This window comes from Somniosus microcephalus, unplaced genomic scaffold (genome assembly GCF_052327205.1).
Source record: "Somniosus microcephalus isolate GS21.2 unplaced genomic scaffold, FLI_Smic_1.0 unresolved_chr3, whole genome shotgun sequence".
Taxonomy (NCBI): Eukaryota; Metazoa; Chordata; class Chondrichthyes; order Squaliformes; family Somniosidae; genus Somniosus; species Somniosus microcephalus.
The window spans coordinates 3886681-3914443 of NW_028225181.1; the positions used below are offsets into that span (position 1 = coordinate 3886681).

The window sequence follows — 27763 nt, forward strand, 5'->3', positions numbered from 1 at the left end:
GCAGGAGGGAGACACACTGCCTGTTATCAAAAGAAGGGAGACTTCAGGGTGTATAAGGCGAGAGATGGACAATGGAGGTGGGAGCGGTGGCCATTGAATAATGGGAACTGACCTTTGGAAGATTGGAGGAAGCATTCATATGGGGTTATTTTGGACGTCTGTGCTCCATGTCTGGAATCTCAGAACATGGGAGTGGGGTCGGAGATGGGGCTTATTGTACAACCTGTGTTCATGCCCAGTGAGACTGCACACCAGGAGCAGAGCCTGGTCAATGTGACCCAGTGACACCATGATTGGGAGGAGCTCCAGCCTCTTTGTGACATCGTTCCTGGCTGCTGTGTGATTGGCTCTTCGCTCCTGTGTGATGTCACCTGGTGACAAGTCCCCACCCCTGGTTACGGCCCATCAGTGGGATGTCAGTGTGGGAGGAGCTGGAGTGACAGCTGATACTGGGATTGAGGTTAGTTCCAATAAACAGGGCAAAGGGCAGAAAAGAAAAAAATCATATTGAGGTAAGTAATTCAAATACACTCATTAATTACAAATATATTCAAATTAAATATTATGACAATGACAAAAACATCCCAATTTTATTCCAGGTCCATATTCTGCGATTAAAATGAATCATTTCTCTATTGACAGTCTCTGGGAGTGAGCAATATCTCAGGAAGCTGGAGAGAGAGGAGTCGAATCATTGCCTCACTCACTGGGACTGTAGAAATGTCGCTGGCTTCACAGAGCAGGTCCGGTGGGACCGAGCCCCTACAGTGTCGGAGATGGGATAAAGTGGGACACCTCATCAATAAGTGGAAAGGTGAGCAACGTTACTGAGCATCCCATTAGTCCATGATGTTGCCGAGGTGAGAGTCTAACCAGACGCCGGGAACCGATCCAGATTTGCCGTCAGGCTCGGACTTTGATTTGGGAATTTGAGTGGAGCTTTACTCGTAGATAAACCTTGTCAATACCTCACTTGTGAGTGTTTGAAACTTACAGGTAGAGGGATCTTCATTGTGTATTCACCCCATGCTGTACCTGAACTGGTTGTGCTTCCTTAGGTTGTGTCAAGTGAGCTGTGCACTGCATTGAACACATGCTGTACCTGCTCTGCGTGTGTTTGATGGGGCAGTGTACAGAGAGCTTTACTCTGTATCTAACCCGTGCTGTACCTGCCCTGGGAGTGATTGTTGGGACAGTGTAGAGGGAGCTTTACTCTGTATCTAACCCGTACTGTACCTACACTGGGACTGTTTGATGGGAGAGTGTAGAGGAAGCTTTACTCTGTATCTAACCAGTGCTGTAGCTGCCCTAGGATTGTTTGATGGGACAGTTTAGAGGAAGCTTTACTCTGTATCTAACTCGTGCTGTACCTGCCCTGGGAGTGTTTGATGGGACAGTGCAGAGTGATCTTTACTCTGTATCTAACACGCGCTGTACCTGCCCTGGGAGTGTTTGATGGGACAGTGTAGAGGGAGCTTTACTCTGTATCTAACACGCGCTGTACCTGCCCTGGGAGTGTTTGATGGGACAGTGCAGAGTGATCTTTACTCTGTATCTAACCTGTGCTGTACCTGCCCTGGGAGTGTTTGATGGGACAGTGTAGAGGGAGCTTTACTCTGTATCTAACCAGTGCTGTACCTGCCCTGGGAGTGTTTGATGGGACAGTATAGAGTGAGCATTAATCTAACTAACCCGTGCTGTACCTCCCCTGGGAGTGTTTGATGGGACAGTATAGTGCGAGCTTTTACTCATATCTAACCCGTGCTGTACCTGCCCTGGGAGTGTTTGATGGGACAGTGTAGAGTGAGCTTTTATTCATATCTAACCCGTGCTGTACCTGCCCTGGGTATGATCAATGTGAAGGTGAAATAGCAGTTCCACTCACTTTATACTCCTGTTCTGTAACGCTATTTATTCCCTGGACAATTTGCACACGGTAACCAACACACAGGCGGATAAAGTTATAGTTAATTATTAAATTGGAGATGATAAGCAAGAAATAGGGAAATAATGTTGCAGTAAATTGTAAAATTGGATATAGTAAACTATAAACAGGGGAATAAATTTACAATTAAATATTAAACTGGACATGATAAGAATACAGCAGTAGGTTAAGGAATTGGGAAACGGCAGTAAATGTAGAGGGCAGCAGGACATTGTGGAATTGAGAGGCAGCAGTAAATGGTACAATTGGGGAGGGCAGCAGTACATTGTGGAATTGGGAGCTGGCAGTAAATGGTACAATTGGAGAGGGCAACAGTACATTGTGGAATTAGGAGCTGGCAGTAAATGGTACAATTGGGGAGGGCAGCAGGACATTGTGGAATTGGGAGGTGGCAGTAAATGGTACAATTGGGGAGGGCAGCAGTACATTGTGGAATTGGGAGGCGGCAGTAAATGGTACAATTGGGGCGGGCAGCAGTACATTGTGGAATTGGGAGGTGGCAGTAAATGGTACAATTGGGGAGGGCAGCAGTACATTGTGGAATTGGGAGGCGGCAGTAAATGGTACAATTGGGGCGGGCAGCAGTACATTGTGGAATTGGGAGCTGGCAGTAAATGGTACAATTGGGGAGGGCAGCAGTACATTGTGGAATTGGGAGGTGGCAGTAAATGGTACAATTGAGGAGGGCAGCAGTACATTGTGGAATTGGGAGGTGGCAGTAAATGGTACAATTGGGGAGGGCAGCAGTACATTGTGGAATTGGGAGCTGGCAGTAAATGGTACAATTGGGGAGGGCTGCAGTACATTGTGGAATTGGGAGGAAGCAGTAAATATTACAATTGGGGAGGGCAGCAGTACATTGTGGAATTGGGAGGCAGCAGTAAATGGTACAATTGGGGAGGGCAGCAGTACATTGTGGAATTGGGAGGTGGCAGTAAATGGTACAATTGGGGAGGGCAGCAGTACTTTGTGGAATTGGGAGGTGGCAGTAAATGGTACAATGGGGAGGGCAGCAGTACATTGTGGAATTGGGATGCGGCAGTAAATGGAACAATTGGGGAGGGCAGAAGTTGATTGTTTAAATTGGAGGAAGCAGTAAATGGTACAATTGGGGAGGGCAGCAGTACATTGTGGAATTTTGATGCAGCAGTAAATGGTACAATTGGGGAGGGCAGCAGCACATTGTGGAATTGGGAGGCGGCAGTAAATGGTACAATTGGGGAGGGCAGAAGTTGATTGTTTAAATTGGAGGAAGCAGTAAATGGTACAATTGGGGAGGGCAGCAGTACATTGTGGAATTTTGATGCAGCAGTAAATGTTACAATTGCAGACATAGAGTGTGAGAGAAAGAGTGATGTGGGGCATGCCAGGCGAGAGAGTGGGTGAGATTTTTCCACAGGACACCGATGACAGTGTGTTACAATGAAAAATGTGTCTCTATCCTTGTGTTTATATTTATTGTGGTTGTGTTGGAGAATGTCATTGCACAAAGAATGTCTCTGCCGGTATCTTCATGTTGGTACGGTGTCCTGTCATTCAGTTAATATTTGAACATGGACTGGGTTAATATTTACCGGGGGTTTCTATCCTTCTCATTGTAAATATGAGCACCGAGTCTGGGGGAGTATTTTGTTGATTACTATCAGCGTTTGACAGTATAACAGTATGATCAGAGTGTTCCAGTGAGTGTGTTAATAGAAACCGGTTAGCACTTTCAGTGTGCTAATATTTCTGAGGTCAGTGGCAGTGTTTTACATTTCATAGGATGTCTCAGCCGCTGAGCTATGATGTAGACAGTGTGTCAGTGAGTGTGCTAATACTAACATTTATCACTGGCCCCGCGGTTAGACTGGGTCGGACAGAATATGAGGCGGGATTCAGTTCTGATGCAGGAACTTCTTCATTTCTTCTCAACCTTTAATGAGTTTTACAATTAAAGTAAAGGGATATTTCAACACATTTTTCAACTCCTGTCTGAACCTAGTCTGTGTCACGGCATAAATGCAAGTGTTTGTGCAGCAACTCAGTAGCTGGAGCATTTGTCCCAAACCTGGAAAATATATAGGTAGAGATACAACATAATCAACCAATCGCCACACCCGGTTATATATAGAATACACCATAATCACGGACCATAACAGGATGAAATTGCACGAAATAGCAAACAGTAAAATGATGGATTTCCTGCGGCTCTCCATCTCTGGGTCTCTGGGACTCTCCCCAGTGCTGGGACCGCAGAGTCTCCTGCGGGCTCTGCTGGACACTAAAATGTGTCTGACGGTGACAGCATTGAGCAGCAGAATCAGAACAAATGGGACCCCTGGTGTGAGAATATGATGAAGGAACTCGATTGCGCCCCAGACCGGTGAAAACTGAACATCGAATGTTAACCAACAAAACCACGGGGTGTTCGCAAGCGCGTATTCATCTGTCAACATAAAATACCAGAAAACGTTCTTTAAACAGCTCAGCACAGTCACGGTTCCTAGAACCACAGCAGCAGTTTTCTTGGTGCAATATTTTGTTTTCAGCTTCTGGCAACAAATTGCCACAAAACGATCAAAGGTGAAAGTGACAGTGAACCAGACAGAACAGTCTGTGACTGCATAAAGCAGGATGGCGTGGATATTACAGACCAGAAAGGATACACAGGAACAAGCGGTTTCTTAAAAGACATCGGAATCTGCCTCAATATCAGGTCGATGATAATGACCAGTAGATCCGCCACTGCCATGGCCACCAGATAGTGAGTGACACATGTGGAGAGACCGCACTTTCCCCGAGACAGGATCACAATGGTCACAAAGTTAACTGCGGAAGGGAAATAAACAGTGAAAATTTACATCAGGCTGGCAGCAAAAGCAGCATTATAATGGAATTCGGGGTGAAATCTGCAACTCATTAATGACATCCATTGATATAATCTAATTATATTACCTTTGAATCTGTGAATCTTTATTGTAAGAATAATAAATCAATAAATGAAATGAAATAAATACATACATAAAAGTAACAGATGTTTGCTCACTGAGAGATGAAATGATTGATCTACCTTTAGCCCAGCATATATAAAGCACCAGCTGAGGTACCAGGGATGCAAAGGACCAGAATATCTCAGGAATAGTTTGGGAAAAGCAGATTAGCTTCAGAAAGGTAGTGAATTTATTGAGTGTGTCCGGGATTGTGTTCTGTAACAATAGGTTCTAAAATGAACAAGGGGCATTCCATGTTAGATTTATTAATGAGTAATGAGCCAGATTTACTTAACAGCCTAATGGAACATTTTTCTAACAGTGATCAGAACATGATCGAGTTCAATGAATAGATACGCAAAACCGTGACTAAGATTCTAGGTGTAGGTAAGGCCGACTTCAAAGGGATGAGGCAGAGACTGTCCACGTTAAACTGGGCAAAGGTTTTAAGGGGTAAAACAACAGACAATCAGTGGAGATGTTCAAAAAATAATTTAAGTTGACACAGAACCAGTTTATACCCCTGAGGGGCCAAAGCTGTATTTGTCAAAAACAGCCCTGGACGACTAAAGAGGTAAGGGGCAGCATGGAAATATAAGACAAAGCCTATAAAAATGCAAAATGTAGCACAGATCCTGGCGAATGGGAAAGATACAAAGAACAGCAAACGGCCACAAAACAGATATTAAGAGCTACAAAAGGGATTATGAAAAGAAACTTGTAAGGGATATCAAAATCGACACACATAATTTTTACAATTATATTATGAAGATCGGGTGGTCAGGAGTAAAGTTGAACCCTTCATAACTGAAAGTTGTAATATTGTCAATGATAAGGAAATGGCGGACATGTTGAAAACAGACTTTATTTCAGTATTTACTGTAGAGGAAGAAGCATGCTGGGAATCCCAAGGAAACTAATATTGTATCAGAGACTGGGACTCAATAAAATTAATGTCAATAAATAAGTAGTAATAAATAAAATAATGACTCTAAAGTGTGACACATTCCCAGAACCAGATAGGGCCTCAACTATTCAGTTTTTATTAATGACGTAGAAGATGGCATAGAACATCATATATCCAAATTTGCGGATGACACAAAGTTACGCAGCAATGTGGGCAGTATTGATGAAAGCATGAAATTACAAAGGAATATCGACAGATTCAGTGAATGAGTAATAATGTGGCACATGGATTTTAACGTATTCAAATGTGAGGTTTTCCAATTTGCACATGAAAAGGATCGAACAGGGTACTTTCTAAATGGTGAGAAGCTAAAAAGAGTGGCGCCCCAATGAGGCAGGGGAGCATCTATATAGATCATTAAAATATCATCGACAGGTACAGAAAATAATCAAAAACACTAATTGAATGCTGGATGTTATATCTAAAGCCTGAGAACACAAGTGGGTGGAGGTTATGCTGCATCTATACAAAGCCCTGGTTAGATCACACCTGGAGTAGTGTGAGCTTTTCTGGGCACCACACCTTAGGGAGGATATATTGGGCTTGGAGGAAGTGCAGCGTATGTTTACCAGAATGACACCCGGACTCCAAGGGCTAAGTTATGGGGAGAAATTACACAAATTACGATTGAATTCCTTAGAATTTACAAGGTTAAGGGGTGATCTGATCGAAGTTTTCAAGACATTAAGATGAACAGATTGGTAGATAGGCAGAGACTATTTTCTCTGATTGGGGATTCTAGGACTAGGGAGCACCGTCTAGAAATTAGAGCCAGACTTTTCTGGAGTGAAATTAGGAAACACTTCTACACACAAAGGGTGGTAAAGATTTGGAACTCTCTTCCGCAAAACTGAAGTTGATGTTAGATCAATTGTTAATTTTAAGGCTGAGATTGATAGATTTGTGTTAACCAAGGATATTTGGGGATACGGGGCAAAGTCGTGTATAAGGAGTTAGGTCGCAGATCAGCCATGATCTCATTAAATGCCGAAACAGGCTTGAGGGGCTAAATGGGTTACTCCTCTTCCTATGTTCCGATGTTATTTTACTCTTACAGAACTCCATGTCCCGGGACCAGTCAGCAATTTGAGCAGTGCAGTTCGCTTCTGTGCCCTGTGTTCGGGATTTAGAAATCCCGCTTGGATTCCTGATCTTGGTTTGAATATCCTTTATATATAGAACAGTAAATGAATGCCACAGCAACAGACAGAAACTGCAACCTTGGCATGCAATAATTACAGTCAATTCTATTTAAAATGTACGGATGTAATACGACCATGTTAAGATAAATACAAGTGAACTGCACTTATAAAGACAACTAGGCTGTCAGACTTGATTTGAGGATTGAGTTTACCGCATTTTTCTTGAAATATGCAAATTGTAGCTCATTGAAAGGAAGATTTTCCAAATAACATTGCAAAAAATGGATTCTGAATCGCAATACATAGTTATCATTGGCAATAAATGCCTCAGTAAATGTATTTATCAACATCGAATTCAGACGAATAATCCAACAGGTAAAGTGCTGCTGAACGCCTTTGTAAAGCACCTGAACACAAATTGAAGAGAATTATCCTTGTACATTTCACATGTTGGTTTCCAACCTTGTGCAGAGAATATTAGTGGACAAAATATCAAAGGATTGCCTTAACCTCAGCTGGGATTGTTTATCCTGAAGTACAGCAGGAGGCAATAGAGAACCACACTGCGTCTCACTGAGAGATCCACTGAACTGTGCCAGACGGGTATGTGACTTAATTGTAAATTCAAAACAAAGATTACACGTTACTGTATTGAAATCTGGCTAAAGAACATTTTATGAGAATGTAAATTATCCTTGTAATCCTGTTCCACCTACCTGAAGCAGTGCCACTAATGCTGAACTGGAGCTGGTGGAATAGGAGACAGTGACTGGAACTGAATGATTAGCGGATATTTCACACATTTAAAGATATGAATATGACCTGCCAGGATTTTGTTCCTGTGACTCTGTTTAAATAATCATTCCGATCATTAATCGAAAATAAACGCAAAATACTGTGGATACTGGAAATCTGAAATGAAAGCAGAAACTGTTGTATATACTCAGCAAGTGAGGCAGCACCTGTGGAGAGAGAGAAACAGAGTTAACGTTTCAGGTCGAAGACCTTTGCCATTAGGTGAAAACTTTCCTAAACCAAGAAAACATTTTTCTTATCTGTTAGGAATGATCAGTGTGGATAGCAGAAGGAAATTCGTTAAATAAAGAGTCTGGGTTCAATATCGTTGCTTGAAATGAACATAGAATATTGCAAACTCGGTAACACCATATCACGTTCAGAATCAATAGCGGACAGCAGCGTGGAAAGCATGGGGAATGACAAGGAACATGGAAAGAAGGAGAGAAATACAGTTAAGCATTATTTACAGAATTGAAATCTGCATACAGAGATTTACCAGCGACACCAACAGCAGTGAGGGCTGCCGGGGTGGGGGAGGAAATTATAAGAACATTAAATCTGTTAAACATAACTAACAGAGTTAATTATTAGATATAGAGTCTTAACAGGGGCACCAACTGTAGCGAGGCAATCCGAGTATTTTTATACAACAACTCATGCATTAACATTGATAAAAAGAAAGACTTGCATTTATACGATTTAGATGATGCAAGAAATGCAAGCACAGAAACTCATGAATGAATAAAATCACACTGTAAATAGCAAGAATAATATTACAGTGCAACCTGATTTATGGAATTCATAACTGGTCATTGAACTTACTCGGAACACCAACAGCAGCAAGGATGGGGTAGTAAATCTTTCGTATTTCATTAAATAAGTTATCTTCTTGCCAATTATCAGGAAGGGGCGGAGGGGGCGGTGGAGGTGGCACAGCCATGTCTTCCCATCTGTGAGTCGCTGGTGGTCTTTGTGCTGGAGGCAGCGCGGTGACTTTGTGAGGTGAGACAGTGAAGGGGGCTCTTTACTTATAGCAGAGCAAAATCCCCGAGTGACATCATTAGGCCTCACTGTAAATAGCATTAATTACAGACATTGAACAAACAGACTCATTGAACCAATGTCAAATCAACACGTTATTGCAACACAACCTAAGTTAGCATGTTGTACACAGTTTTAAATTAAAAGTGACCGAATGCGGAATATTTCAGCTGAGCATAAAATACCGAGATTGATCAAAGAGAATGGAGTTTCTCTTCCTGAATAAACACAACCAGTGAACAAAAGAGGAGAAAGTGACAGAAACAATATGAATAAAATAATAAAGAAGGCTGGATTGCCCCAATCTTGTTATCTGATGTATTCAAACCCAGACTAACAAGGTAAAATTAGTCACCATCAATAAATATTCCTAAACGGCAGGGACTTAGAGATAGACACAGTGATGGAAAGATTGAAATCACACATGACACTACTGGCCTGAGTCCAGGAATTGTGTTCCCTGGGCTGACACTTTTCCACTGTTCCGGCTTCAGTCCAGGAAATTTATTCCCTGGACCGCCGGGATTACACTGTTGCTGCCTCAGTCCAGGAATGTCATTCCCAGGCTGGCTAGATTACACAGCTCCCACCTCAGTTCAGTAATTTCATTCCGAGGCCTGGCTAGAAGACATTGCGTCCTCCTCAGACCAAGAATGTTATTCCCTGGGCCGCCTAGATTACTCTGCTTCTGCTTCAGTCCAGGATTATAAATCCCTTGCATTGCCTAGATCACACTGTCCCTGCCTCAGTCCAATAATGTAGGAGGCCTACATATACTGCTCCTATCTGAGTTCAGGAATTTTGTTCTTTGGACTCGCTAGATTTCACTGCTCCCACTTCAATCCAGGAGCTTAATTCTCTGGGCCGCCTAGATTACACAGATACCTCGTCAATCAAGGAATTCAATTCCCAGGGCAGCCTACTTTACACTGCTCCCGCCTCATTCCAGTTATTTCATTTTCAAGGCCGCCCAGATTATACATTTCACATTTGAATCCAGAAATGTAATTCCATGAACAGACTAGTTTTTACTGCTGCTGCCTGAGTCCAGCAATTTCAACCATAGGGCTGACTATATTACACTACTCCTACCTCTATCCAGAAATTTCATCCCCTGGACAGAATAGATTTCGCTGCTCTTGCCGTAATCCTGGAATTTCAATTCCAGGGTCACTAAGAATTATTTTATTTGTTCCTGGGATTTGGGTATCGCTGGCAAGGCCAGCATATATTGCCTGTACCAAATTGTCCATGAGACCGTGGTGGTGAGCCGCCTTATTGAACCGCTGCAGTCAGTGTGGTGAAAGTACTCCCACAGTGCTGTTAGAAAGGGAGTTCCAGGATTTTGACCTATCGACAATGAAGGAACGGCGATATATTTCCAATTCAGGATGGTGTTGAGGGGAATTTGGAGGTCATGGTGTTACCATGAGCCTGCTGCCCTAGTCCTTCTAGGTGGTAGAGGTCGTGTGTTCCGGTGGTGCTGTTGAAGAAGCCTTGGCAAGCTGCTGCAGTACATCTTGTACATGGTACACACTGCAGCCACGGTACGCCGAAGGTGGAGGGAGTGAATGTTTATGGTGGGGTGCCAATCAAGCGGTCTACTTTGTCCTGGATGGTGTCGAGCTTATTGAGTGTTGTTGATGCTGCACTCATCCAGGCAACTGCAGAGTATTCCATCACACTTCTTACTTGTGCCTTGTCGATGGCGGAAGGCTCTGGGGATTCAAAAGATGAGTCACTCGACGCAGAATACCCAGCCTCTGAGCTGTTCTTGCAGCCATAGGTCTAGAAATTCAGTTTGGGCCCGCCAGCTCACTTGTGCCCAGAAGTTACCGCTGCGCGCGGAGCCACTTGCGCTCGCCGGACATTCAGTTTCAGCGCCCCAAGTCGAAGACGGCCGCTGTTCAAGGGTGTGGCCGTCCCCGCTTGGGGTGCTGAAACTGAATTTCGGCGCGCTAGTTGCCGCAGCGCCACCCACTGCGGAGCGGTAGGCTGCGGTACTGCAGGCCTTCCTCCCTCTCTTAAGGGGGAGGTGCCTGCAACAGCGAGATCGCCGCTCGCTAGTGCCGGCAAAAGAGCCCGGCGCCACGGAGAAGTGCCGGGCTCCCGGAAAACAGCCAGCAATGCCGCGGGGGCGGGGGGGTGGAGGAGGCCGGGGAAGGAGGTGCGGGCAGGCGGCCGCCGAAAAAGCGGCCGGCCGCACCTCCACCTTAACTCGCCCCACTAACGCTACAGTACGGCCCCGTTCTCTGAACGTTGTTTGCGGCCGCTACGGAAGAGGCGGCCGCTACTCAATATGGCGGTCGGGCTGGTATCGGGGCGGTAGCGGGGCACTGCGCACATCGATGACGTCATCGGTGGCGGCGCAGCGCTACTGGCTAATGCCGCCATTACCACTGCGCTGAATATCGGCGCAATCTCAGCAACTGGCGCAAAAGCCCTCTTTTGGTGAAAAGTGGGCGCAAAGCCTACTGAATTTCTAGCCCATAGTATTTATGAAGCTGGTCCAGTTGTGTTTCTGGTCAATGGTGATATCCAGGATTTTGATGGTGGGGGAATCGGCGATGGTAATGCTGTTGACTATCTAGGGGCGGTTGTTAGGCTCTCTCTTTTGTGTGAAAATCATTGCCTGGCACTTGTGTGTTGCAAATTTTACTTGTCCCTTATCAGCCCAAGCCTGAATCTCGTCCAGATTGCACTGTTCCCGCCTCAGCCCAGGAATTCCATTCCCAGGTCTGTCTAGATTACACTGATCCGGCCTCAATCCAGTTATGTCATTCTAGTTGCATCCTATATTGCTTTGCTCCCGCCACAGACGATGAATTTATTTCCCAGGCAGCCTAGATTACACTGATCCCGCCCCAATCCATTAATTCCATGGCAAGGGCAACCTACAGTAATCTGCTGCCATCTCAGCCCAGGAATTCTCATTCCCAGTGCCGCTTAGATTACACTGCTCCAGCCTCAGTCCAGTAATGACATTCCCAGAGCCACCTGCATTACACTGCTCCTCCCTCAGTCCATGGATTATATTCCCAGAGACGTACTGATTTCACAGCTCCCGCCTCAGTTCAGGAAAATCAATCGTAGGGCTGTCTAGAGAACACTGCTCTCGCCTCAGTCCAGGAATCTTATTCCCAGATTACCAAGATTTGCTGCTCCTCCCTCAGTCCAGCAATTTCGTTCCCAGAGCAGACTAGATTACACTGTTCCCATCTCAGTCAATGAATTTAATTCCCAGGGCCACCAAGATTAAACTGCTGATGGCACTCTCCAGGAGTTTCATTCGCAGGTCCGCCTGGATTGCACTGTTCCTCCCTCAGTCCAGGCATTTAATTCACATGTCCACGCAGATTGCTCTACTCACACCTCATTCGAATCATAGGGCCGGATTGATTACATTCATCGTCCATTAGTCCAGGAATTAGGTTCCCTGGACCGCCTAGATTTCCACTCCCCACCTCAATCCGGAATTTTCATTGACAGGGATGCCATATTACACTGTTCCTATCTGAGTCCAGGAATTGTATTCTCTGGGCCATCTAGTTTACATTGTTCCCGTCTCTGTCCATGAACTTCAATCCATAGGTGGAGTGGGTCATACTGCTGCCACGTCTATCCAAGAATTTCATCCCAGGCTCACTATGATTTTGTTTTATTTGTTCATGGGATATGGTCTTCGCTGACAACGCCTGCATTTATTGCCCATTCCTAATTTCCCTGGAGAAGGTGGTGGTGAGCCACCTTCTTGAACTACTGCAGTCCATGTGATGAATGGCCTCCCACAATGCTTTTAGAGAGTGAGTTCCAGGAATTTTACCCTGCGGCGATGAATGAACGGCGATATATTTCCAAGTAAGAATGGTGTGTGCCTTGGAGGGGTGCTTGGAGGTGATGGTGCTCCCATGAGCCTACTGCTCTTGTCCTTCTCGGGGGAAGAGGTCGCAGGTTTGGGAGGTGCTTTCGAAGTAGCCTTGGCAAGTTGCTGAAGGGCATCTTGTACATGATAGACACTGCAGCCACGGTGCGCCGGCGGTGGAGGGAAGGAATGCTTAAGATCTTGGATGGGGTGGCAGTCATATGGGCTGCTTTGTTCTGGGTGGTGTCGAGCTTCTTGAGTGTTGATGGAGCTGCCCTCACCCAGCTAAATGGGGAATTTTTCCTCATACACAGGTCTTGTGCCTTGCAGATGGTGGAAAGTCTTTGGAGAGTCAAGGGATGAGACAGTTCTTGCAGAATACCCAGCCGATGACCGCTGTTGTAGCCACAGTATTTATGCAGCTGGTCCAGTAAAGTTTCTGGTAAATGATGAAACCCCAGGGTATTGATGGTGGGGGATTTGGCGATGGTAATTCCGTTGAATGTCAAGTTGCTGTGGTTAAACTCTTTCTTGTTGGTGATAGCTATTGCCTCACCCTTGTGTGGCGCAAATGTAACTTGCTACTTATCAGGCCAGGCCTGAATGTCATGCAGATTACACCACTCCTGCCTTAGTCCAGGAATTCCATTTCCTGGTCTGCCTTAATTACACTGCTCCCACCTCTGTCCGTGCACATAATTCGCTCAGCCGCCCGGATAAGACTGCTCCCGTGTCAATCCAAGAATTTAATTCCGAGAGCTGCCGATATTATAATGCTCCTCCCTGACTTCAGAAATTTCATTCCCAGGCAGCCTTGAATTCACTCTCCCACCCCAGTCCAGGAATTTCATTCCCAGGGCTGCCTCGAATACACCGCTACTGCTTCAGTCCAGGAATTTCATCCCCAGGGCAACCTACATTGCACTGTTCCAACTCAGTCCAGGAATTTCATCCGTAGGGCAGCCTACATTGCACTGTTCCATCTCAGTCCAGGAATTTCATCCCTAGTGCAGCCTAAATTGCAAGGTTCCAACCTCAGTCCAGGAATTTCATCTCCAGAGCAGCCTAAATTGCACTGTTCCATCTCAGTCCAGGGATTTCATCGCTAGTGCACCCTAAATTGCACTGTTCCAACCTCAGTCCAGGAATTTCATTCCCAGGGCAGCCTAAATTGCGTTGTTCCCGCTCCAATCCAGTAATTTCATTCCCAGGGTCGCCCACCTTAAACAGTTCCCTTCTTATTTCAGACATTTAATTCCCAGGGCCGCCTACATTACGCTGTTCCCACTTTAGAAAAATAATTTAATTCCCAGGTTCAGCAAGATTGCAATGCCCGCGCCTCATTTCAGGAATGTCATCACCATGGCCACCTACATTTAACTGCTCCTCCCTCAGTTGAGGACTGTCATTCCCAGCTAAGCCTAGATTGCACTGTTGAGGCCTCAGTCAGGGAAAGGCATTCCCAGGCCAACTAGATTACACTGCTCCCGCCTCAGTTCAGTAATACCATTCCTTGGGCTGCCTAGATTACATTCCTCACGCCGTATTCCTCGACATTCATTGCCAAGGTCACAAAGTTTGCAGTGCTCCCACCTCAGTCCAAGAATTCTATTCCCAGCGATGCCTACATTGCACTGCTGCTGCCTCCATACAAGTGTTTCCTTCCAGGGAGGTCTAGATTAGGCTGCTCCCGCCTCAGTCCAAGAAATCCATTCCCAATGCCGCATGGATAAAATGCTTCTTCCTCATTCCAGAAATGTCATACCCAGTGACACATAGATTACACTGCTCCCGCCTCACTTCAGGAATTTTACAACCAGCGACACCTAGATTACACTGCTCCCGCCTCAGCTCAGGACTTTCACAACCAGCGACACCTAGATTACACTGCTCCCACCTCAGCTCAGGACTTTCACAACCAGGTACACCTAGATTACACTGCTCCCGCCTCAGCTTAGGAATTTCACCACCACGGACACCTAGATTACACTGCTCCCGCCTCAGCTCAGGAATTTCACAACCAGCGACACCTAGATTACACTGCTCCTGCCTCAGCTCACGAATTTCACAACCAGCGACACCTACATTACACTGCACCCGCCTCAGCTCAGGAATTTCACAACCAGCGACAGCCAGATTACACTGCTCCCTCCTCAGCTCAGGACTTTCACAACCAGCGACACCTAGATTACACTGCTCCCATCTCAATCCTGAAAATTCAATCGCTGGGCCTTATTGATTGCATGGCTCCCGCCTCAGCTCAGGAACTTCATATCCAGGGACCCCTAAATTACACTGCGCCAACCTAAATCCAAGAATTCTATTCCCAGGGCCACCGAGATTACACTGCCCCTCCCTCAGTGCAGCAATTTAATTCCCAGAGAACGCTAGATTAGAATGGCCCGGACCCCGTCCAGGGATTTCATTCCCTGGACCGCCTAGATTAGCTTGCTCCTGCTTCATTCCAAGTATTTACTTCCAGGGAGGCCTAGATTAGTCTGCTGCCGATTCTGACCAGGATTCTCAGTCCACGACCGCCTGGATTTCACTTCCCCCGCCACAATCCATGAATTTAATTGCAGGGCCACCAAGATTACACTGCTCCCACCTCAGTTCAGGAATTGCATCCCCAGGGCCGACCAGATTACCTTGCTCCAGTCTGAAAACGGGAATATCATTCCCATGGCAGGCTAGATTACACTGCTCATGCCTCAGTCCAGGAAATGCAATTCTAGGGTCGACCATATTACACTGTCATTGCTTCAGTCAAGCAATGTAATGCCCAGGGCTGCCATTGTTACACTGCTCCCGCCTCAGTCTAGGAATTGCAGTCTGAGGACCGCGTGTATTACACTGCTCCCGCCTCAGTCCAGGAATTGCAGTCTGAGGACCGTGGGAATTTCACTGCTCCCGCCCCAGCCAGGAATTGCAGTCTGAGGACCGTGCGAATTACACTGCTCCCGCCTCAGCCAGGAATTTCACAACCAGGGACACCTAAATTACACTGCTCCCGCCTCAGCTCAGGAATTTCACAACCAGGGACACCTAGATTACACTGCTCCTGCCTCAGCTCACGAATTTCACAACCAGCGACACCTAGATTACACTGCACCCGCCTCAGCTCAGGACTTTCACAACCAGCGACACCTAGATTACACTGCACCCGCCTCAGCTCAGGAATTTCACAACCAGCGACAGCTAGATTACACTGCTCCCTCCTCAGCTCAGGACTTTCACAACCAGCGACACCTAGATTATACTGCTCCCATCTCAATCCTGAAAATTCAATCGCTGGGCCTTATTGATTGCATGGCTCCCGCCTCAGCTCAGGAACTTCATATCCAGGGACCCCTAAATTATACTGCACCAACCTAAATCCAAGAATTCTATTCCCAGGGCCACCGAGATTACACTGCCACTCCCTCAGTGCAGCAATTTAATTCCCAGAGAAAGCTAGATTAGAATGGCCCGGACCCCGTCCAGGGATTTCATTCCCTGGACCGCCTAGATTAGCTTGCTCCTGCTTCATTCCAAGTATTTACTTCCAGGGAGGCCTAGATTAGTCTGCTGCCGATTCTGACCAGGATTCTCAGTCCACGACCGCCTGGATTTCACTTCCCCCGCCACAATCCATGAATTTAATTGCAGGGCCACCAAGATTACACTGCTCCCACCTCAGTTCAGGAATTGCATCCCCAGGGCCGACCAGATTACCTTGCTCCAGTCTGAAAACGGGAATATCATTCCCATGGCAGGCTAGATTACACTGCTCATGCCTCTGTCCAGGAAATGCAATTCTAGGGTCGACCATATTACACTGTCATTGCTTCAGTCAAGCAATGTAATGCCCAGGGCTGCCAATGTTACACTGCTCCCGCCTCAGTCTAGGAATTGCAGTCTGAGGACCGCGTGTATTACACTGCTCCCGCCTCAGTCTAGGAATTGCAGTCTGAGGACCGCGTGTATTACACTGCTCCCGCCTCAGTCCAGGAATTGCAGTCTGAGGACCGCGTGTATTACACTGCTCCCGCCTCAGTCCAGGAATTGCAGTTTGAGGACCGTGCGAATTACACTGCTCCCGCCTCAGCCAGGAATTGCAGTCTGAGGACCCCGTGTATTACACTGCTCCCGCCTCAGTCCAGGAATTGCTGTCGGAGGACCCCGTGTATTACACTGCTCCCGCCTCAGTCCAGGAATTGCAGTCTGAGGTCCCCGTGTATTACACTGCTCCCGCCTCAGTCAGGAATTGCAGTCGGAGGACCCCGTGTATTACACTGCTCCCGCCTCAGTCCAGGAATTGCAGTCTGAGGACCCTGTGTATTACACTGCTCCCGCCTCAGTCCAGGAATTGCAGTCGGAGGACCCCGTGTATTACACTGCTCCCGCCTCAGTCCAGGAATTGCAGTCTGAGGACCGTGTGTATTACACTGCTCCCGCCTCAGTCAGGAATTTAATCCCGAGTCTCACATAGATTGCACTGCTACCGACTCATTCCTGGAATGTAATTCCATGGACGGCCTATTTTTCACTGCTCACGCCTCAGTCCACGAATACCATGCCCAGGGCCACCTAGATTACATTGCTTCCCACTCACTCCAGCAATTTAATTCCCAGTGCATAGTAGATTTCACTGCTCCCATCTCATTTCATGAAATTGATCCCTATGGCCACATAGATTACATTGCTCTCGGCTCAATTGAGGAATTCCACTCCCAGAATCACGGAGATTACACAGCTACTCCCTCAGTCCAGGTATTTCCTTCCCGTGATGCCTAGGTTGTACTGCACGTGCCTCCATCTGAGAACTTCTTTTCCAGGGATGCCTAGATTCCATTGCTCTTATTGAGTCGAGGATTATCATTTTCACGGCCAATTCGATAACACTGCTCCCACCACAATCCAGGAATTGCATTCCCAGGGCTTCAAAGATTACACGGCCGATGCCACAGTCCCGGAATTTCATTCCAATGGCAGCCTAGATCATACTGCTGCCGCATCAATCAAGGGTTTACATTCCCACGTCCGCCTATATTACAAATCTCCCACCGCAGTCCGGATTAAATTACTCCATTCTGCATCCAAATAATTAATTCCCTGAATGGCATAGATTGCACTGCTCCCGCCTCAACTAGGAATATCATCCACTGTATTGCGTAGATTACAATGCTCCCACCTCAATCCAGGAATTTCATCCCCTGGACAACATAGATTACACCGCTCCCACCTCAGTGCAGGAATTTCATCCCCTGGACAGCGTAGATTACACCGTTCCCACCTCAATGCAGGAATTTCATCCCCTGGACAGTGTAGATTACACCGCTCCCACCTCAATGCAGGAATTTCATCCCCTGGACAGCGTAGATTACACCGCACCCACCTCAGTGCAGGAATTTCATCCCCTGGACAGCGTAGATTACACCGCTCCCACCTCAATGCAGGAATTTCATCCCCTGGACAGCGTAGATTACACTGCTCCCACCACAATGCAGGAATTTCATTCCCTGGACAGCGTAGATTACATCGCTCCCACCTCAATGCAGGCATTTCATCCCCTGGACAGCATAGATTACACCGCTCCCACCTCAATGCAGGAATTTCATCCCCTGGACAGCGTAGATTACACCGCTCCCACCTCAATACAGGAATTTCATCCCCTGGACAGCGTAGATTACACCGCTCCCACCTCAATGCAGAAATTTCATCCCCTGGACAGCGTAGATTACACCGCTCCCACCTCAATGCAGGAATTTCATCCCCTGGACAACGTAGATTGCACTGCTCCCAACTCAATGCAGGAATTTCATCCTCTGGACAGCGTAGATTACACCGCTCCCACCTCAATGTAGGAATTTCATCCCCTGGACAACGTCGATTAAACCGCTCCCACCTCAATGCAGGAATTTCATCCCCTGGACAGTGTAGATTACACCACTCCCGCCTCAACACAGGCATTACATCCCCTGGACAGCGTAGATTACACTGCTCCCACCTCAATGCAGGAATTTCATCCCCTGATGAAATTCCTCCTCATTTCAGTCCTAAATGTCTTACCCATTATCCTTCGACTATGACCCCTGGTTCTGGACACCCCGGCCATCAAAAACTCCTTCCTGCATCTAGAAATAACAATAGAAAATGCTGGAAATACTCAGCAGGCCAGGCAGCATCTGTGGAGAGAGAAACAGAGTTAACGTTTCAGGTCTGGCACCCTTCATCTGAACTGGAAGAAGCTGAAGATGTAACAGATATTAAGCAGGTGCAGAGGCGGGGGGCGGGGGCGGTTAGGAGGGGAGGAAGGAGTAGAAAGAACATCCTATACTTTTGTAAGAGGCAGGAAAGATAAAGTGTTGCAAATGGGAATGGCAAAAATCATACTGCATGATAAATGGGGGCAGGGATAATTATCTGAAATTGTTGAACTCAATGTTGAGTCCGGCAGGCTGCAAAGTGCCCACTCGAAAGATGAGGTGCTGTTCCTCGAGCTTACGTTGAGCTTCATTGGAACAATGCAATAGCCTGAGGACAGAGAGATCAGAGTGGGAGTGAAGCGGTGAATTAAAGTGACAGGCGATCGGAAGCTCAGGGTCCCCCGTACGGACAGAACGGAGGTGTTCTGCAAAGCGGTCGCCCAATCGGCGTTTGCTCTCCCCAATGCAGAGGAGACCGCATCGGGAGCAGCGAATTCAGTATATTAAATTGCAAGAAGTACAAGTAAATCGCTTTTTCACCTGGAAGGGGTGTTTGGGGCCCTGGACAGTGGGAAGGGAGGAGGTAAAAGGGCATGTGTTGCAACTCCTGCGCTTGCACGGGAAGGTGCCAGGTGAAGCAGCAGGGCTGTTGGGGGTGATTGAGGAGTGGACCATGGTGTTGCAGAGGGAGCAGTCCCATCGGAATGCTGAAAGGGGAGGTCAGGGGAAGATGTGTTTGGTGGTGGGATCCCGTTGGATGTGGCGGAAATGGCGGAGGATGATCCGTTGAATGTGGAGGCAGGTGGGGTGAAAGGTGAGGACAAGGGGAACCCTATCGTGGTTCTGGGAGGGAGGGGCAGGGGTGAGAGCAGAAGTGCGGGAAATAGAACGGACACGGTCAAGGGCCGTGTCAACCACAATAGAGGGGAATCCTTGGTTGAGGAAAAAGGAAGACATGTCAGAAGCACTATTATGGAAGGTGGCATCGTCAGAACAGACGTGGCGGAGACCGAGAAACTGGGAGAATGGAATAGAGTCCTTACAGGAAGCGGTGTGGGAGGAAGTTTAGTCCAGGTAGCTGTGGGAGTCGGTGGGCTTGTAGTGGATGTTTGTTGAAAGCCGATTGCCAGAAATGGAGATGGAGAAGTCAAGGAAGGGAAGGGAAGAGTCGGAGATGGACCATGTGAAGGTGAGGGCAGAGTGGAAATTGGAAGTAAAGTGAATGAACTTATCCAGTTCAGGGCGAGAGCATGAAACGACACCAATACAGTCATCGATGTACCGGAAAAAGAGGTGAGGGAGGGGACCTGAGTAGGACTGGAACAAAGAATGTTCCACATATCCCATGAACAGGGAGGCATAGCTAGGGCCCATGTGGGTTCCCATAGCAACACCATTAATTTGGAGGAAGTGAGTGGAGTCAAAGGAGAAGTTGTTCAATGTGAGAACATGTTCAGCCAGGCGGAGGAGGGTGGTGATGGATGGGGACTGGTTGGGCTTCTGTTCAAGGAAGAATCGGAGCACCTGAAGGCCGTCCTGGTGGGGGACGGAGGTGTAGAGGGATTGGATGTCCATAGTGAAAAGGAGATGGTTGGGGCCAGGAAACTGGAAACTGCATCTAGTCTGTCCAGGCCTGACAGTATTTTATAGGTTTCGAGGAAATCCCCTCTCAATCTTCTAAACTCCACTGAGTATAAGCCCAGTCGACACAATCTCTCCTCATACGTCATTCCTGCCATCCCAGGTATCAGCCTGGTGAATCTTCGCTGCACTCCTTCCATGGCAAGTACGTCCTTCCTCAGGTAAGGCGACCAGAACTGCACACAGTACTCAAGGTGCGGTCTCACCAAGGCCCTGGACAACTGTAGCAAGACATCCTTGTCCCTGTACTCGAACCCTCTCGCTACGAAGGCCAACATACCATTTGCCTTCTTAACCACCTGCTGCACCTGCATGCTTACATTCAGCGACTGGTGCACAAGAACACCAAGGTCTCTTTGCACTTCCCCTTCTCCCAATCTATTGCCATTCAAATAATTATCTGCCTTCCTGTTTTTGCCACCAAAGTGGATAACCTCACATTTATCCACATTATAGTGCAATTGCCATTTCTGCCCAATCACCCAACCTGTCCAAATCGTACTGAAGTTTCACGACATCCTCCTCACAGCTTACCCTCCCACCCAGCTTTGTGTCATCTGCAAATTTGGAGATATTACATCCATTTCCCTCATCCAGATCATTAATATATATTGTGAGCAGCTGGGGTCCTAGGACCGATCCTTGCGGTACCCCACTAGTCACTGCCTGCCATTCGGAAAATGACCCATTTATTCCAACTCTTTGCTTTCTGTCAGCCAACCAGTTCTCTATCAAAGTCAATACCTTGCCCCCAATCCCATGTGCCTTAATTTTACACGCTAATCTCTTATGTGGGACCTTATCGAACGCCTTCTGAAAGTCCAAATACACCACATCCACTGGTTCTCCCTTATATATTTTACCAGTTTCATCCTCAAAAAATTCCAGTAGATTAGTCAAGCAGGATTTACCTTTTGTAAATCCATGTTGACTTTGTCCGATCCTGTCACTGCTTTCCAAGTGCTCTGCTATTACATCTTTTATAATAGACTCTAGCATTTTCCCCACTACCGATGTCAGGCTTACCGGTCTATAATTCCCCGTTTTCTCTCTACCACCTTTTTTGAATAGTGGGGTAACATTAGCTACCCACCAATCCATGGGTACTGTTCCAGAGTCTATCGAGTTCTGGAAGATGACCAGCAATGCATCTATTATTTCTGGGGCCACTTCCTTAAGTACCCTGGGATGTAGATTATCAGGCCCTGGGGATTTATCGGCCTTCAGTCCCATCAATTTTCCTAACACCATTTCCCTACAAATACTGATTTCTTTCAGTTCCACCCTTTCATCAGACCCTATGTTGTGAGGAGGACAAAAAGTGTCTGCAAAGCAATATACTCAGGTTGAGTGAGCGGGCAAACAATTGGCAGATGGAGTATAATTTGGGAAAATGTGAGGTTATCCACTTTGGGTGGAAGAATAAAAACACAATATATTCTTTAAATCGAGATAGCCTGCAAAATGATGCGGTACAGAGGGATCTAATGTTCCTCGTACATGAAACACAAACATTTAGCATGCAGGTACAGCAATTAATTAGAAAGGGAAACGGAATGTTACCCTTATTGAAATGGGGTTGTAGTATAAAAGTAGGAAAGTCTTGCTACAACTGTGGAAGGCACAGGTGAGACAACACCTGGAGTACTGTGTGCAGTTTTGGTCTTCTTATTTAAGGAGGGATATACTTGCATCGGAGTCAGTTCAGAGAAGGTTCACGAGGTTGATTCCTGAGAGGAACGCTTTGTCTTATGAAGAAAGGTTGAGCAGGTTTGGTCTATACTCATTGGGCTTTAGAAGAATGAGAGGTGATCTTATTGAAACATATAAGTGTCTGAGAGGGCTTGTCAGGGTAGATGCAGGCAGTATGTTTCCCCTCGTGGGGGAATCTAGAACTGGGGGCATAGTTTTAGAATAAGGGGTCGCCCATATAAAACGGAGATGAGGAGGAATTTCATCTCTCAGAGGTCATGAATCTTTGGAATTCTCTACCCCAGAGAGCTGTGGAGGCGGAATCCTTGAATATGTTCATGGCTGTAATAGACAGATATTTGAGCTATAGCGGGATCAACGGGAGTGGGCGGGAAAGTGGAGTTGAGGCCAAGATCACAACAGCCATGATCTTATTGAATGGCGGAGCAGGCTCGAGGGGCCAAATGGCCTAAACCTGCTCCTATTTCTTATGTTCTTTTGTTAAGCTCTCGGACCCTCCAACATGAGGAACAGTTTGATGGCTCAAGACCCAGCTAAATGTGATTGGCATTTAGGGTCTTACTTTCATAAGAACATAAGATATAGGAGCCGGAGTAGGCCATTTGTCCCTTCGAGCATGCTCCGCCATACAATAAGATCATGTCTGACCTTGTACCTCATCGCCACTTTCCTGAACTATCCCAAGGTCCGTTGATTCCCTTAATATTCAAAAATCTATCGATATCTGTCTTTAAATAAATCAATGACTGAACCTCCACAGCCCTCTGGGGAAGAGAATTCCAAAGATTCACCACCCAGCGAGTGAAGAAATTTCTCCTCATCATTCGGCTCCAATGATAATTTATTCTGTTAATGCAAAATATAGCAGTGAACTGAGTAAGGAGATAACATTACATGCAGGAATGAGGTTCAGTCAGAAGGAGTTACATGAATGTCCTTTTAACCGAAGGTCAGCCATGATGATATTGAATGATGGAGTAGGATGGAAGGGCGGAATGGACTAATGCTGCTCCTATTTCTTAAGCTCTCCTTTTGACCAGTCAGTATATCACTTGCTGAAATCTGGTACCATCCTCCTCATTATGTACGACATTTCCGAGATTCGGTGCCATTTATAGCCAAATCTAGTTCATGAATATATATCAATAGGAGCACTGGTCCTACTTGCGACCCTGGGGATCATCACAGTATACTTCCCTCTAGTCTGAAAACGAGCCAGTCACCACTACTCTCTGCTTTCTGACCCTAAGCCAATTTGATATCCATGCTGCCCTGTCCCAATAATCCAATGGACTACCATTTTAATTACATGTCTGTCACGTGGTTCTTTGTCAAAGGCCTATTGAAAGTCCATATATACAGCATCAACCACATTAGGTTCATGATGTTTCTATATTCCGGCCAAAGTGCAACACCTCGCATTCATCCATGTTAAAGTTCACTTGCCAATTAACTGCGCAGATTAAATGTTTTCTAATGTCTATTGTGATATGTCATGTAGAGAAAAGTCTCTTCAGTACATGAAGCAAATCAATAGTGTATTGAATAAAAAAAATAATAATTAATAAAGTCAGACATCTACAACTGTGTGAGACTTTGCAATTTTACCAGAAAATCTGAGGATACAATGCAGAGTAAACTCCTGCTTTGTAACTTGGTCATGCTGCTTTTCAAAGCAATTGGTGAAGATATTATTTATTTCAAATAACAGAACTAGTCTCCTGTTTGCTTCAAATTACTTTGTGACTTTCATCATCTACTTATGCAGTGGATATCCTCAGTCATCTCCACCCCAACTAATAACATCAGCTCTTCCCCACCGCTCCTGATATCCTCAGCTCCTCCCCACCCCAACTAATATCCTCAGCTCCTCCCCAACCCACCTAATATCCTCAGCCCCTCCCCACCCCACCTAATATCCTCAGCTCCTTCCCACCCCACCTAATATCCTCAGCTCCTCCCCACCCCACCTAATATACTCAGCTCCTCCCCACCCGACCTAATATCGTCAGCTCCTCCCCACCCCACCAAATATCCTCAATTCCTCCCCACCCCACCTAATATCCTCAGCTCCTCCCCACTTCAACTAATATCCTCAGATCCTCCACACCCCAACTAATATCCTCAGCTCCTCCCCACCCCACCTAAAATCCTCAGCCCCTCCCCACCCAATCTCATATCCTCAGCTCCTCCCCACCCCACCTAATATCCTCAGCTCCTCCCCACCCCACCTAATATCCTCAGCTCCTTCCCACCCCACCTAATATCCTCAGCTCCTCCCCACCCCACCTAATATCCTCAGCTCCTCCCCACCCCACCTAATATCCTCAGCTCCTCCCCACCCCACCTAATATCCTCAGCTCCTCCCCACCCCACCTAATATCCTCAGCCCCTCCCCACCCCACCTAATATCCTCAGCTCCTCCCCACCCCACCTAATATCCTCAGCTTCTCCCCACCCCACCTAATATCCTCAGCTCCTCCCCACCCCACCTAATATCCTCAGCTCCTCCCCACCCCACCTAAAATCCTCAGCTCCTCCCCACCCCACCTAATATCCTCAGCTCCTCCCCACTCCACCTAATATCCTCAGCTCCTCCCCACTCCACCTAATATCCTCAGCTCCTCCTCATTCCACCTAATATCCTCAGCTCCTCCCCACCCCACCTAATATACTCAGCCCCTCCCCACCCAATCCCCTACCCTCAGCTCCTCTCTGCCAATGTCCCATCTAAGGAACGGCCACAAACCCCTTTGAGCGCCCTGTTGATCCAGAGGCAAATTTTACGGGAGCAAAACTTACAAAATCTTTTTCAACAACGACTTTTACAACAACCACTTCACAACATTTATACAGTAATGGTATTTTCCCCCACCGTCTCAAATCATGGGTCAATCAGACAATTTTCTGTAATTTTAACATAACATAGCTCTTCATTTGAAATCTATTCCTCCAGATATGAACCCCAGAGCTCTTTTCGCTCTTGTATGACTTTCTGAACTGTGTTGCTCCTTCTAATGAGATGCCTTTGCACCTCTAACCCATTTAGAATTATTCTGCAAGGATTAGGTAGGCTCCTTATTCCTCCTACCAAAATGCACCACCTCACACTTACATATATAAAAATTAATTTATCATTCATATGACCATACTGCAAGTTGGTTTACGGTAGAATTTATTAAAATCTATTAGTTCGTCATATACACTATCTATTAAAATTATATATGTCAGAAATGACTGGGATATAAAAGAACTGCATAATAATGCATTAACACTTCAGAAACAGCACTCAATTACACGGTTGTTCATGGACACACCATCCAAAAGCCCAATGTGAGCTGCAAGAGGCGCATCTGTTGATGCAACTTGTATTAATTTTAAAGTTATCAATTAAGGTTATAGCCCATCCCGCATGTCACGATAGCAATGGCTGCGCAAGCAGCAGGAGCAATGGCATTCCTATGCTGCTGATGTGCTCTCTATCCAGATATGAAATTAGAATGATAATCACAATGCAACCAGACAACCAAAGCATATAAAGTGCTATAGTTCTTTAGTTCACAGTATTAAAAAGAATTGAACAAAACGGGTGTCCGTATTTCCAACATCAATCACTTCCATTAATAAACGTTGTCTTCTTGAATCAGCGCCCCCCATGTAACATGTAAGAAACGCAGCACTTATTCACAAGTGCAGACAAACACATACACAATTTGCGTCACATAATTAAACTCAATAGCAGGAAAAGCTATGATTTAAAGAAATAAACATTCATCTTCTTCCTGGACAGGAGAACCAATCAGACTGACTTGTTGATGTAAAGATGTTATTTACAAATTTCGCTTCTAATGTTTTTTCTCTCAAACATTCTCCACAAAATTATTCCCTGCTCTTAGTGTTGAAAAGTGTTTAACTATTTTCGGTATTTACCAATCAAAGAGTGGGAATCAAACTTCCTCGTACTCTCAATTTTTTATCTCCTAATTCAAACATTTATACCAAATATAAAATGGACATTATCACATTCAATGTATTTTCTCTGTCTTTTTCAATAAACAAATAATGGCTTCTTCTAAAGTAGCTTTCTGCAATTTTTATACATCATGACATAGAAAGAGTTTCTATTAGTACTCCACGAAACGTCCCTCTCTCCATCTGTTTCTCTCTCTATCGCCCTCTGCCCCATCTCTCTCTCCATCTCCCTCTGTTCCTGTCTCTCTCTCTTTCTAACGCTCTCTGTCCCTGTCTCTTTTTCCAGCACCTCTGTCCCCCTCTCTCTCTCTATCGCACTCCCTCCATATATATATATACTAGCTGGGGGAGTCCGGCGGTGCCGAGGCTTTCTCGAGGGCATGTTGTTGTTGGAAGAGCGAGAGGGAGCGACTGGGGGGAAGAGAGAGAGGGAAGGAGAGAGAGAGAGAGGGAATGATAGAGAGGGAGAGGAGAGAGAGAGGGAAGGAGAGAGAGAGAGAGGGAAGGAGAGAGAGAGAGGGGGGAAGGAGAGAGAGAGAGAGAGGGGGAAGGAGAGAGTGAGAGATGGAAGGAAAGAGAGAGAGATGGAAGGAGAGAGAGAGAGAGGGAAGGAGAGAGAGGGAAGGAGAAAGAGAGGGAAGGAGAGAGAGAGAGAGAGGGAAGGAGAGAGAGATTGGGAGTGAGAGAGAGAGAGTTGGGGAGTGTGAGAGAGATTGGGAGTGAGAAGAGAGAGAGATTGGGAGTGAGAGAGAGATTGGAGTGTGAGAGAGTGAGAGAGATTGGGAGTGGTGAGAGAGAGAGAGATGGGAGTGTGAGAGAGATTGGGAATGTGAGAGAGAGAGAGAGACTGGGAGTGTGAGAGAGAGAGAGATTGGGAGTGTGTGAGAGAGAGAGATTGGGAGTGTGTGAGAGAGAGAGATGGGAGTGTGAGAGAGAGAGATTGGAGTGTGAGAGAGAGAGATTGGGAGTGTGAGAGAGAGAGACTGGGAGAGAGAGAGAGAATGGGGAGATAGAGAGAGAGAGCGACTGAGGGGAGAGAGAGAGCGACTGAGGAGAAGAGAGAGATGTGGAGAGAGAGAGAGAGGGAGAGACTGGGGAGTTAGAGAGAGAGACTGAGGGGAGAGAGAGAGAGACTGAGGGGGGAGAGACAGAGCGACTGAGGGAGAGGGAGAGGGAGACTGGGGGAGGGAGAGAGAGATGGGGCAGAGAGAGAGAGACGGGTAGAGAGAGGAGAGAGACTTTTCGAGGGCATGTTGTTGTTGGAAGAGAGAGAGCGACTGGGGGGAGGGACAAGGTGACGAGAGGGTGGGAGCGAGGGAGTGGGGGGAAGGAGAGGTGGGGAGGGGAGGAAGAGAGGAGAGGGGGGGGGAGCGAGAGGAGTGCCGTGGGACGAGAGAGAGCACGAAGGGGGGGAGAGGGAGGGAGAGGAGAGCAGGAGAGCGGGGGAGGGAATAGAGAGAGTGAGACGGGAGAGTGGGGAGGGAGAAGGTGGCGATGGACACTGCGAAGGAAGACGGGTAAG

General features: G+C 46.6%; 1 pseudogene; it reads left to right on the forward strand.

Moving 5' to 3' along the window:
* Window positions 1-7307: 7307 nt before the first annotated feature.
* LOC147091175 (uncharacterized) overlaps window positions 7308-27763 on the forward strand; it is a 273196-nt pseudogene continuing 252740 nt past the window's right edge.